The following is an 11,136-nucleotide window of genomic DNA, read 5'->3' as shown; positions in this document are numbered from 1 at the left end:
TCCTTCCAAGGAGTAAGCATCTTTTAATTTCCTGGCTGCAATCAGCATCTGCAGTGATTTTGGAGCCCAAAAAAATAAAGTCTGACACGGTTACCACTGTTTCCCCATCTATTTCCCAAGAAGTGATGGGACCAGATGCCATGATCTTCATTTTCTGAATGTTGAGCTTCAAGCCAACCTTTTCACTCTCCTCTTTCACTTTCATCAAGAGGCCTTTGAGTTCCTCTTCACTTTCTACCATAAGGGTGGTGTCATCTGCATATCTGAGGTTATTGATATTTCTCCCGGCAATCTTGATTCCAGCCTGTGCTTCTTCCAGCCCAGTGTTCCTCATGATGTACTCTGCATATAAGTTAAATAAGCAGGGTGACAATATACAACCTTGACGTACTCCTTTTCCTATTTGGAACCAGTCTATTGTTCCATGTCCAGTTCTAACTGTTGCTTCCTGACCTGCATACAGGTTTCTCAAGAGGCAGGTCAGGTGGTCTGGGATTCCCATCTCTTTCAGAATGTTCCACAGTTTGTTGTGATCCACACAGTCAAAGGCCTTGGCATAGTCAATGAAGCAGAAATAGATGGTTTTCTGGAACTCTCTTGCTTTCTCCATAATCCAGCGGATGTTGGCAATTTGATCTCTGGTGCCTCTGCCTTTTCTAAAACCTGCTTGAACATCTGGAAGTTAACGATTCACATATTGCTGAAGCCTAGCTTGGAGAATTTTGAGCATGACTTTACTAGCGTGTGAGATGAGTGCAATTGTGCGGTAGTTTGAGCATTCTTTGGCATTGCCTTTCTTTGGGATTGGAATGAAGACTGACCTTTTCCAGTCCTGTGGCCATTGCTGAGTTTTCCAAATTTGCTGGCATATTGAGTGCAACACTTTCACAGCATCATCTTTCAGGATTTGAAATAGCTCAATTGGAATTCCATCAACTCCACTAGCTTTGTTCATCGTGATGCTCTCTAAGGCCCACTTGACTTCACATTCCAAGATGTCTGGTTCCAGGTGAGTGATCACGCCATCGTGATTATCTTCGTCGTGAAGATCTTTTTTGTACAGTTCTTCTGTGTATTCTTGCCACCTCTTCTTAATATCTTCTGCTTCTGTTAGGTCCCTACCATTTCTGTCCTTTATCGAGCCCATCTTTGCATGAAATGTTCCCTTGATATCTCTAATTTTCTTGAAAAGATCTCTTGTTTTTCCTATTCTGTTGTTTTCCTCTATTTCTTTGCATTGATCGCTGAGGAAGGCTTTCTTATCTCTCCTTGCTATTCTTTGGAACTCTGCATTCAGATGCTTATATCTTTCCTTTCCTCCTTTACTTTTCACTTCTCTTCTTTTCACAGCTATTTGTAAGGCCTCCTCAGACAGCCATTTTGCTTTTTTGCATTTCTTTTCCATGGGGATGGTCTTGGTCCCTGTCGCCTGTACAATGTCACGAACTTCTGTCCAGAGTTCATCAGGCACTCTATCTATCAGATCTAGACCCTTAAATCTATTTCTTACTTCCACTGTATAATCATAAGGGATTTGATTTAGGTCATATCTGAATGGTCTAGTGGTTTTCCCTACTTTCTTCAATTTAAGTCTGAATTTGGCAATAAGGAGTTCATGATCTGAGCCACAGTCAGCTCCTGGTCTTGTTTGTGCTAACTGTATACAGCTTCTCCATCTTTGGCTGCAAAGAATATAATCAGTCTGATTTCGGTGTTGACCATCTGGTGATGTCCATGTGTAGAGTCTTCTCTTGTGTTGTTGGAAGAGGGTGTTTGCTATGACCAGTGCGTTCTCTTGGCAAAACTCTATTAGCCTTTGCCCTGCTTCATTCCGTGCTCCAAGGCCAAATTTGCCCGTTACTCCAGGTGTTTCTTGACTTCCTACTTTTGCATTCCAGTCCCCTATAATGAAAAGGACATCTTTTTTGGGTGTTAGTTCTAAAAGGTCTTGTAGTTCTTCATAGAACCGTTCAACTTTGGCTTCTTCAGCATTACTGGTTGGGGCATAGACTTGGATTACTGTAATATTGAATGGTTTGCCTTGGAAACGAACAGAAATCATTCTGTCATTTTTAAGATTGCATCCAAGTACTGCATTTAGGACTCTTTTGTTGACCATGATGGCTACTCCATTTCTTCTAATGGATTCCTGCCCACAGTAGTAGCTATAATGGTCATCTGAGTTAAATTCACCCATTCCAGTCCATTTTAGTTCACTGATTCCTAGAATGTCGACATTCACTCTTGCCATCTCCTGTTTGACCACTTCCAATTTGCCTTGATTCATGGACCTAACATTCCAGGTTCCTATGCAATATTGCTCTTTACAGCATCGGACCTTGCTTCTAGCATCAGTCACATCCACAACTGGGTATTTGTTTTGCTTTGGCTCCATCCCTTCATTCTTTCTGGAGTTATTTCTCCACTGATCTCCAGTAGCATACTGGGCACCTACCGACCTAGGGAATTCCTCATTCACTATCCTATCATTTTGCCTTTTGATACTGTTCATGGGGTTCTCAAGGCAAGTATACTGAAGTGGTTTGCATTCCCTTCTCCAGTGGACCACATTCTGTCAGACCTCTCCACCATGACCCGTCTGTCTTGGGTGGCCCCACACGGCATGGCTTAGCTTCATTGAGTTAGACAGGACTGTGGTCCATATGATCAGATCAACTAGTTTTTTGTGATTATGATTTCAATGTGTCTGCCCTCTAATGCCCCCTCCCAATACCTACCCTCTTATTTGGGTTTCACTTACCTTGGTCTTGGAGTATCTCTTCACAGCTGCTCCAGCAAAGTGCAGCTGCTGTACCTTACCTTGGACGAGGGGTATCTCCTCAAGGCCGCCCCTCCTGACCTTGATCATGGAGTAGCTCCTCTCGGCCCTCCTGTGCCCAAGCAGCCACCGCCTCTTGGACGTGGGACAGCTCCTCTCAGCCACCGCCCTAACCAGACGCGAGAGACGCCGGCTCCGGTGGCGCCTCCGGCACAACAGACCAGACACAATAAGAGGTGTTTAATTAACATCTGCTAGAATGAATGAATGCAAGTAAGCCAGTCCAGTCCTTGGTGCATGGTATTCACTCTAAAAATGTTAATTAAATGATCAAAAAGAGAAATCTCTACAATTAGAAGGTGCCGGGGAATCCTTCGTGGCAGGGAAACCTTGTTTGTATGGTCTGTAGCATATCACCTGACACGGAGGGATTGCTCAACAAGTGGTCACAAGGGTAAAGATTTTTAGTGGGGAAGTGAGGTCTTGCATAATGATCAGGGAAAGCCTTGATGATAAGAGGAGCTAAGTGAGTGAAGTCGCTCAGTCGTGTCCAACTCTTTGTGACCCCATGGACTGTAGCCTACCAGGCTCCTCTGTCCATGGGATTTTCCAGGCAAGAGTACTGGAGTGGGTTGCCATTTCCTTCTCCAGGGGATCTTGAACCCAGGTCTCCAGCATTGCAGGCAGACACTTTACTGTCTGAACCACCAGGGAAGTTAATAGGAGCTAACCTATATTGATTTCATTTAATTTTTATCCCACTCAATAAGATAGATCTTATTAGACTAATTTCACAGATGAGGAACCTTAAAGAGGAGATGTGACTTATTCACGGTTAGCCAGTTCAGAAAGAGCAGAGCTGGGGTTGAAACTGAGCTTCCCTAATTCCGGAGTCCAAGCTCCAACAGCAAAGATTTGGGAGGCAGGAAGCAGAAGTGTCCAAAGAGGAAATTAAGGAAGGCAGTTCTGAGGTCGAAATTCACTTCTGATTTCTATACACTTACACAAATTATGATGCCTTTCTCCCTGAATACCCACTGCCTTCCTTCTTGGCAAGGTCCTTACCCCTTCTACTGAGTTTACCTCTAGGCCACCCTTTTGTTTCATGTCCCATTCAACCACATCTACTCTGCTTTTACTCAAGGAAGTAGAAGTTGAAATGGGGTCAAGGGGAGTTTTTATTTGTTGATTTGTTTTAGTTTTAAGAAGGAAAACTCCAGAGCAGTTTTGTAAACTCTGCATTTTCTAGTAGGCAGACAGAAATTGACAATGAAAGAGAGAGAAAAGATTTGCAGAGGTAAGGTTTCAGGGTCCTCAGCACAGATGGGTGAGAGCTTGGCCTCTGAGCTAGGGCGCTGTGTACTCTTCTTCAGAGCAAAGAAAGAGAATATGGGTACAGAAGCAGGAAAGTTAGTAAAGATTAGGATGCTTAAAATGAAAAGTCAAATTTTGCAGCAATTGATGGCATAGTCTAGGACAATGTTTTTCAAATTGCAGGTCCTAGCTTGTTAGTAGATCATAAACCCATTTAGAAGTTTGCAACCAGCTTTATTTTTTTTAAAAATGGAATAGCATAGAATCGAAAATTTGAATTAATTGCACATAGCAAGGGTAAATACTGTGAAAACTATTGTGAAACTTCTGTTTCAGTTATATATCCAGCTAGTAATACATGTGTACTATAAAATTTATCTCTTATTGAGGGTACAGTAAAACATATTTTAAAGCCACTGTTCCAGGATGAGACCATGAGAATAGCTGATTTCTAGAACTTCCTTTCCCTTCCAGAGTTTTCCATGATGCTTGTAAATTGGTCTTTTTTGTGACCAGAAATTGACACCCTAAGGTTCATGAGCTTGATCAAGTATGCCAGAGCTTCCTAAGCATGTGGGTTAGGTACCATATGTTCCATATGTACCTAAACATTAGTCTCCTAATCTTCAGGGATACTCTTTCCTCCTGAGAGGAAAATCCTGAGATTCACTGTGATTGGACAGGCTGAGTTCATACAACCACCCTGAACCAGTTATTCTTGCCAGTAGAATTGACCAGCTCAGCCCTCCTTTTCCCTGATAGAGTCAGCTTCCTGGAAATACTTGGATCCTGAAAAGGAAATCAGGGACTGTTGGAAAGAGGGAAATGGAGAAATGAGATAATCAACTGATGTCTCATACATGTGTCCCTTTAGGTGCCAAAATTAGTTGTAAGTTTCAATAGCATTTGTGCTGGTCATTTGCCTGTTTGTTCTGAGCTCCGGTCTAGACTTTTTCATGTTCTTCTTTGTACTGAAGAGTGCCAGGCCCTGAAGGGCCCTGAAAACTACATTTCCCAGTCTCCTCTTGCTAGCTGACTTCCTGTCAGATTCAGTCAGTGGGAAGTACGGGTGGGAAACTGTATGGCTGGAGATGGGATGGCTGGAGGAGATGTGAACATTTTCTCTTTGTATCCACTGGAGACTCTGGCAGCAGCTGGTGATTATGGGTTCAGAGACGTTCAGTATTTCCAAAAGTATCAGCGGAACTGGGGAGGTGGCGGTAGGCTCCAGTGACCCCTGGCAGTTCTGCCAGCAGCGTCATTTCAGAAGCAACAACCCAGCGGCATCAGTAGCACTTCTGGATCTAGCAGCACCCTTCTGCTTGATCTTCCAGATCCAGGGGTGGTAGAAGCTTCCTGCAGCTACTAATCTCTAGTCTTCTCCACCTTACCCTTTTGCTCCCTCAAGACAACCAGTTCTCTGAAATAAACTACCTCTGCTTGAAATTCCAAGCACCTTTTCCGTTTTCTTGTCCTCACCCAGACTGGCGTGGTATTGCCCTGGCCGTTAAGCTGACTGCCGTGATTAATTTCCCAGTGTGCTGGTTGCAGGTGCTGAGCTGGGTGATGCCACAGAGAAGCACACTAAGCCCCCTGCTGAAGCATTGGCTCAGGAGCAAGGGGGACCCTTGAGAGAGCACAGAGAAAGTCTCACGCTCCTTTTGCTTCCTCATCTTTCCCTATTAGAACCGTGTGATGGAGAATTTACTGCCTGCCTCCCAAAATAACTTGACTCCATGCTGTGGCCGGAAGGGATGGGCTCTGGAATGATGAGGCGGGAATAGAAAAAGGAGCACAATTGGTAGGGGGCCCAACATGGACAGGTCGGGAAAGGGTGTGCCCTGGCTGCCAACAAGGGTTTCAGAAGGGAGGAGGGGTAGAGGAGATGACGGAGGGATAAACCTGCAGTTCTCAACGTTTCCTGTCTTACCCTTCCCCAAGTGCTCTGCAATCAAAACAAGAAAACAGACTCTTCCAATGGCATTTATCCTGACTGATACCAGAGGAACTGTTACTGAATCCTTATGTCTTACCTTTACTTCTGTGGGTTCCTGTTGCTATCCAGGCCACCGAGGGGTAGTCAAATCTCTTGAGGGCCTGGAGAAGTAAGATTGTGGATGACTGCTGGAAGCCTCAAAGGAGCCACCATATCCAAAACACCACTTTTCTCAGAGGCACCTTGCCACGGCCAGTAGTGTCTTGCAAGATGGTGTTGGGCAAGTCCCACTCAAGTATGATCCATGATTGGAAACCTCCTAAACCCAGGCAGCCACTAACTTGCTCTGTGATCTTGGGCAAATCAAGTTCAATCTCAATGTTTCCACCTGTTTGTTAAAGAGCAGAAAGGGCCGTCCTCTGGTTAGGACTCTGAGCTTCCACTGCAGGGGGCATGGGTTTGATCCCTGGTCCCACAAGCTGGGTGGCATGGCAGAAACAAAATTAAAAAGAACAAAGGGATACTTTTTCTAAATTCTTTTAAAATACATTGTTTTAAGGGGATAGATGGCATGGGAGAAATGATAGGTGTTACCTTCTATCCCTCCTTCTTGCCCATCCTCCCTGAGTTTCTGTATTAAATAACATAACAAGCATGAAAAGGCCCTGAAAAAGTACAAAGTCCCATAAAAAGGCAAGAAAGTGTTATTATCAACATAGTCGTTAGTGTAGAGGGATGAAGGCAGGGCACAGGCTGAAAGCCAAACAGCTGGAAGGCAGGAAATCTTAACACCAAAAAAGGAAACTTTCTTTGTTCAAATTCTTCCTGGAGTGGTACTTTCTTTGGTGCAGACCTGGCACTGAAATCCTCTGAATGCTGACACAGGTCCAGGAAAGTGTTCCAGGGACAGGTAGGGCATTCAGCAGCCAAAAGACACTGGAGAAACACCCAGCCTGATTCCTCACTCCTTCTGTGATCCAACAAAGGATGCAACGGAAGGGAGAGGTTCGTATTCAAAGCCAGGTGTGCACTGGGTTCCTCCTCCAGGCTCCTTAACCAGCCACTAAGATGCTGGGAAAGATTGAGGGCAGGAGGAGAAGGGGACAACAGAGGATGAGATGGTTGGATGGCATCTCTGACACAATGGACATGGGTTTGTGTGGACTCCGGGAGTTGGTGATGGACAGGGAGGCCTGGCGTGCTGCAGTTCATGGGATCGCAAAGAGTCAGTCACGACTGAGCGACTGAACTGAACTGAACTGAAGCTCTCTAGGGACCTAGGGTATCATGGGCATGCTTAACTAATGCTGAACAGTGGCCCACAACCTAAAAACCATTCCATGTTATGTTCAAAGGGAACATCCATCTGGGGAGGACCTTAAGGATGGTCTAGGCCAAGTGAGGAGCAGAGACTTGCCAGGATAAGTAGAGTGAGACTCGTCAAGTGGCCAGGAACAGGAAACCGACCACTCCGGCTCACAGGTAAAGGAGCCTCTCTCAAGGACTGGCATCCAAACACCAGAGGCAGCTCTAGGACTCGCTGCTCACAGCCTCCAGGTCTCTGCACAGTCCTGCTCCTCCCTCCCTCCAGCCAGGCTGCTGCTCACTCCTGGTTCCTGCTCTTCGTCTCTGCTCAGGGCTTCGCTGGAGCCTGACCTCCCTACCTCACCTCCCTCTGTCACCTGACAATTTCTTTCTGTCCCTTGGTTCAAGAGAGGCCTCTAACTGGCCTGTCTCGGATGGCTGTGCTGGGCTATTAGTTAAAGGTCACCAGCTCATACATGAGATGGTAACCCTTGGCTCAGGGCTGGCCCCCATCTGCTACATCTAGAGGCCAGAGGGACCATATGGTCTAAACCAGAGCCCCAGCCGGGTTTGTGGTCTGGGCAGCCTTTCTTCAAAGTGGACGTGAGTCTGGCAGGCACCGTGCCATCCCTGGAACCATGTGACTCGAGCCCAAGGCTCCAGATTTCCTGCCCAGAACTTTCGCAGAGGATTTGTCATTCCTTTCCTTGAGTTATATCACAGACAAGCCTTCATTCCTGCTAAATGTCATCCAGGAAGGTCTTCTTCCTCCTCCATCTCTCCCTCCTACTCCTCTTCCCTGCCCCGAGGAACTTATGATACAGTGAAGACAAAAACAGGAAAATAATTAGATTACGTCTCTAAGTAAAGGAGTGCTTTGGAAGGAGATATAAACAAAGTCATCACAGCGAACACTTCCTGAGTTCCCTGTACCAACCACTTCTGATCACTTCGCAAACATTTTTCTCATTTAATCTTTACAGCTCTCCTGTGAAGTTGGTACCACATTTGACACACGTGAAAACAGGCTTGGAGAGTAGTTCGCAGATAATAAACAGCACAGCAGGACTCTGATGCCGAAGCCTGCTCTGGCAACCACTGCGTTGTGCAGTCCTCCCCATGCTGTTTGAGCACAGAGAACCACCTTGGACTAGGGAGGAGACTGGGGGAGGACTGTGGAGAGGAGGAGACGTCCAGGAGGAGTTGATATCTGAACTGAGCCTTGGAGTAGGGTGGGGTGGGGGGGTTGCTGTTGTTCAGTCACCAAGTCATGTCTGACTCTTTGCAACCCCATGGACTGCACGCCAGGCTTCCCTGTCCTTCACTGTCTCCTGAAGCTTGCTCAAATTCATGTCCATAGAGTCAATGATGCCATCCAACCATCTCGTCCTCTGTCGTCATCTTCTCCTCCTGCCTTCAATCTTTCTCAGCATCAAAGTCTTTTCCAATGAGTCAGCTCTTGGCATCAGGTGGCCAAAGTATTGGAGCTTCAACTTCAGCATCAGTCCTTCCAATGAATATTCAGGGGGTGGGGGGAGAGTCACTGTGAACAGAAGGATCCACATGTGTGAACAGCACCTGTGTGATCAGGGTGCAGGGCTGGAAACAGGTTGCATGCCCCTAAGAGCGAGTCTCTCCCCATATTTGCACCCTGGGCAACCTTTCTCGCCCCACCCTCATCCAAGACCTGGCAGGGAGGGTGGAGTTTGGGCAGGGAGAGTTTTGAAGAGAAGGATCCAGGAGAAGGTGAATTCAACACAGCCTAAGAGACACAAGTAGTAGTGTCTGGTTTTCAGCATCTGAAATGGACTCTCAGGGCACATAGGTAGAGTCCAATGTGGAAAACCCAAGAGAAATGAGAACCTTAAAAATAACCATGCAAACAACCCTCTCTGCCCGGATTCCCCACACACCTTTCTTCTGCTCACTTTCCACTCTTGTCTTGGATATCACTTCCTCCAGGAAGCATCCCTAGGTCTCCCAGGCTTGCCTTAGGGCACTTGGGTTCCTATTTGGGAATTACTTTTGGCCTTTCTGTTTCCACACTAGGTTGTGAATTCCCTGAGGACAGGGATTGGGTCTTCTGACCCTTCCATCTCCAGCAGAGCATGTGGCTCATAGTAGCTGCTCAGTAACAGAAAGTCGGATGAAAGAATAACAAACAGCCTTCCAGGGGCCTCTGCCAAGTTCAGGCCATTTTCTCTTTGTTTCTGGAGTACTACCAACCTCAGCATTAGGAATCCTACATGTGTTGGAACCAGGAGAAACCTTAAAAATCATTTATTTATCTCCTTCCTCCCACCTTTTCCAGATGGGTTGATTGTGGTACAATATTCATGTATTTATCAACAATTTCAATCTTATGTCTCCTGCCACAATTTCTCATCTGAACTCCAGACCTAACCAGATGCTTCTGCAGCTCTTCGTTCAGAATACTCCAACGTACCTGAATCTGAACACGTCCAGAACTGGACTCAGCATCTTCCCAACCTGGTCCCCCTCTAGCCTCCCCTACCTAGTAAAGAACATCACCACCATCCCCTGCTGCCAGGGTCACAATTTGGGGAGGTCCCTTGCCACCCCTTATAGCATCCCATCACCAATCAAAGATCAAGGTTAGTAGTTTCTTCTGCCTAAATCATAGAATCTCTCCAAGACCCCTCTGCTGCCTTAGTTTAAATGTCACATAGCTCTCAATGGAGCCCTGTTAAAGCCTCCTAATTAACCCCTCCAGATCTGTTATTTCCTTGCTTCCAACAGCCAGAATGATCTTTAAAAAGTGCTAGTTTCATGTAATTCTTTGCTGATATACTTCCAATGGCTCTCCACTTAAATAATAATAATAATAACTCTTACTGTTATCATAGTTAACACTTATGGAAAATTTATTATATCCTAGGACCTGTTCTGAGGACTTTACACACTGACTCAGTTAATCTTCATACACAGATGAGAAAACTAAGGCTCAGAGAAGCACCCTCAGGGTTTTTGCATCAACGCTTACCCCATCCTTGACTCTTTGATCTGGCTGACTGCTATTCAAACATTGGATGGATACCGTGGGGAACATTCTAAGACCTCCCTTTCTAGGTCAGGCCTTCCTCTGACTCGCATCCCAGCTTGGAATCACTGGACTGATGTCTGCCACCCCAACCGGCTTTAAATACTAGGTCCTTCCCATTGTTGTGTCCCCAGTACTAGACATGTAACAAATGCCTGCTCAATATTTGTTGAATGAATTGATAGAAAGGGTTTTCTTTTTTCAAATTTTATTGAAGTTTTGTTGACTTATGATGTTGTGTTAATTTCTGATATACAGCCAAGTGATTCAGTTGTACATATATATATATTCTTTTTCATATTCTTTTCCATTATGTATTAGAGGATATTGAATATAGTTCCTTAAGCTATATTGTAGGACCTCGCTATTTATCCATTTCCATATGTAATAGTGAAAGGGGTGTTCCATAGGAGGGGGAATATGGTCAGATTTGCTGTAGAAGGATTTCACTTATGTGAAAGTCTGGAGGTGGTGAGACCCAGTCACTGGATTCAGCAGCTGGATTCAGGAGTAAGAATGGCCCTTTGGAGGAAGGGAGTGGCCATGGGTGTGGAGAGCAGACAGGGAACCTGGGGAGCATTAGGAGGTAAGCAGGGCAGGCCCTGAAATTAATTGGATGGAGGTGAGGACAAGGGTGAGTCAAGATTGACTCCCACGTTTCCAGTTTAGGCAACCTGCACCTTGACCCCAGGTGGGGAACATCTGGGAGGAACAAGGCAGGCTGAATTGGCAGAGCAGGTG

The sequence above is a fragment of the Moschus berezovskii genome, chromosome 4 (genome assembly GCF_049115385.1).
Source record: "Moschus berezovskii isolate FMDL1 chromosome 4, NW_MosBer_1.0, whole genome shotgun sequence".
Taxonomy (NCBI): domain Eukaryota; kingdom Metazoa; phylum Chordata; class Mammalia; order Artiodactyla; family Moschidae; genus Moschus; species Moschus berezovskii.
This window is presented reverse-complemented; position numbering follows the sequence as displayed.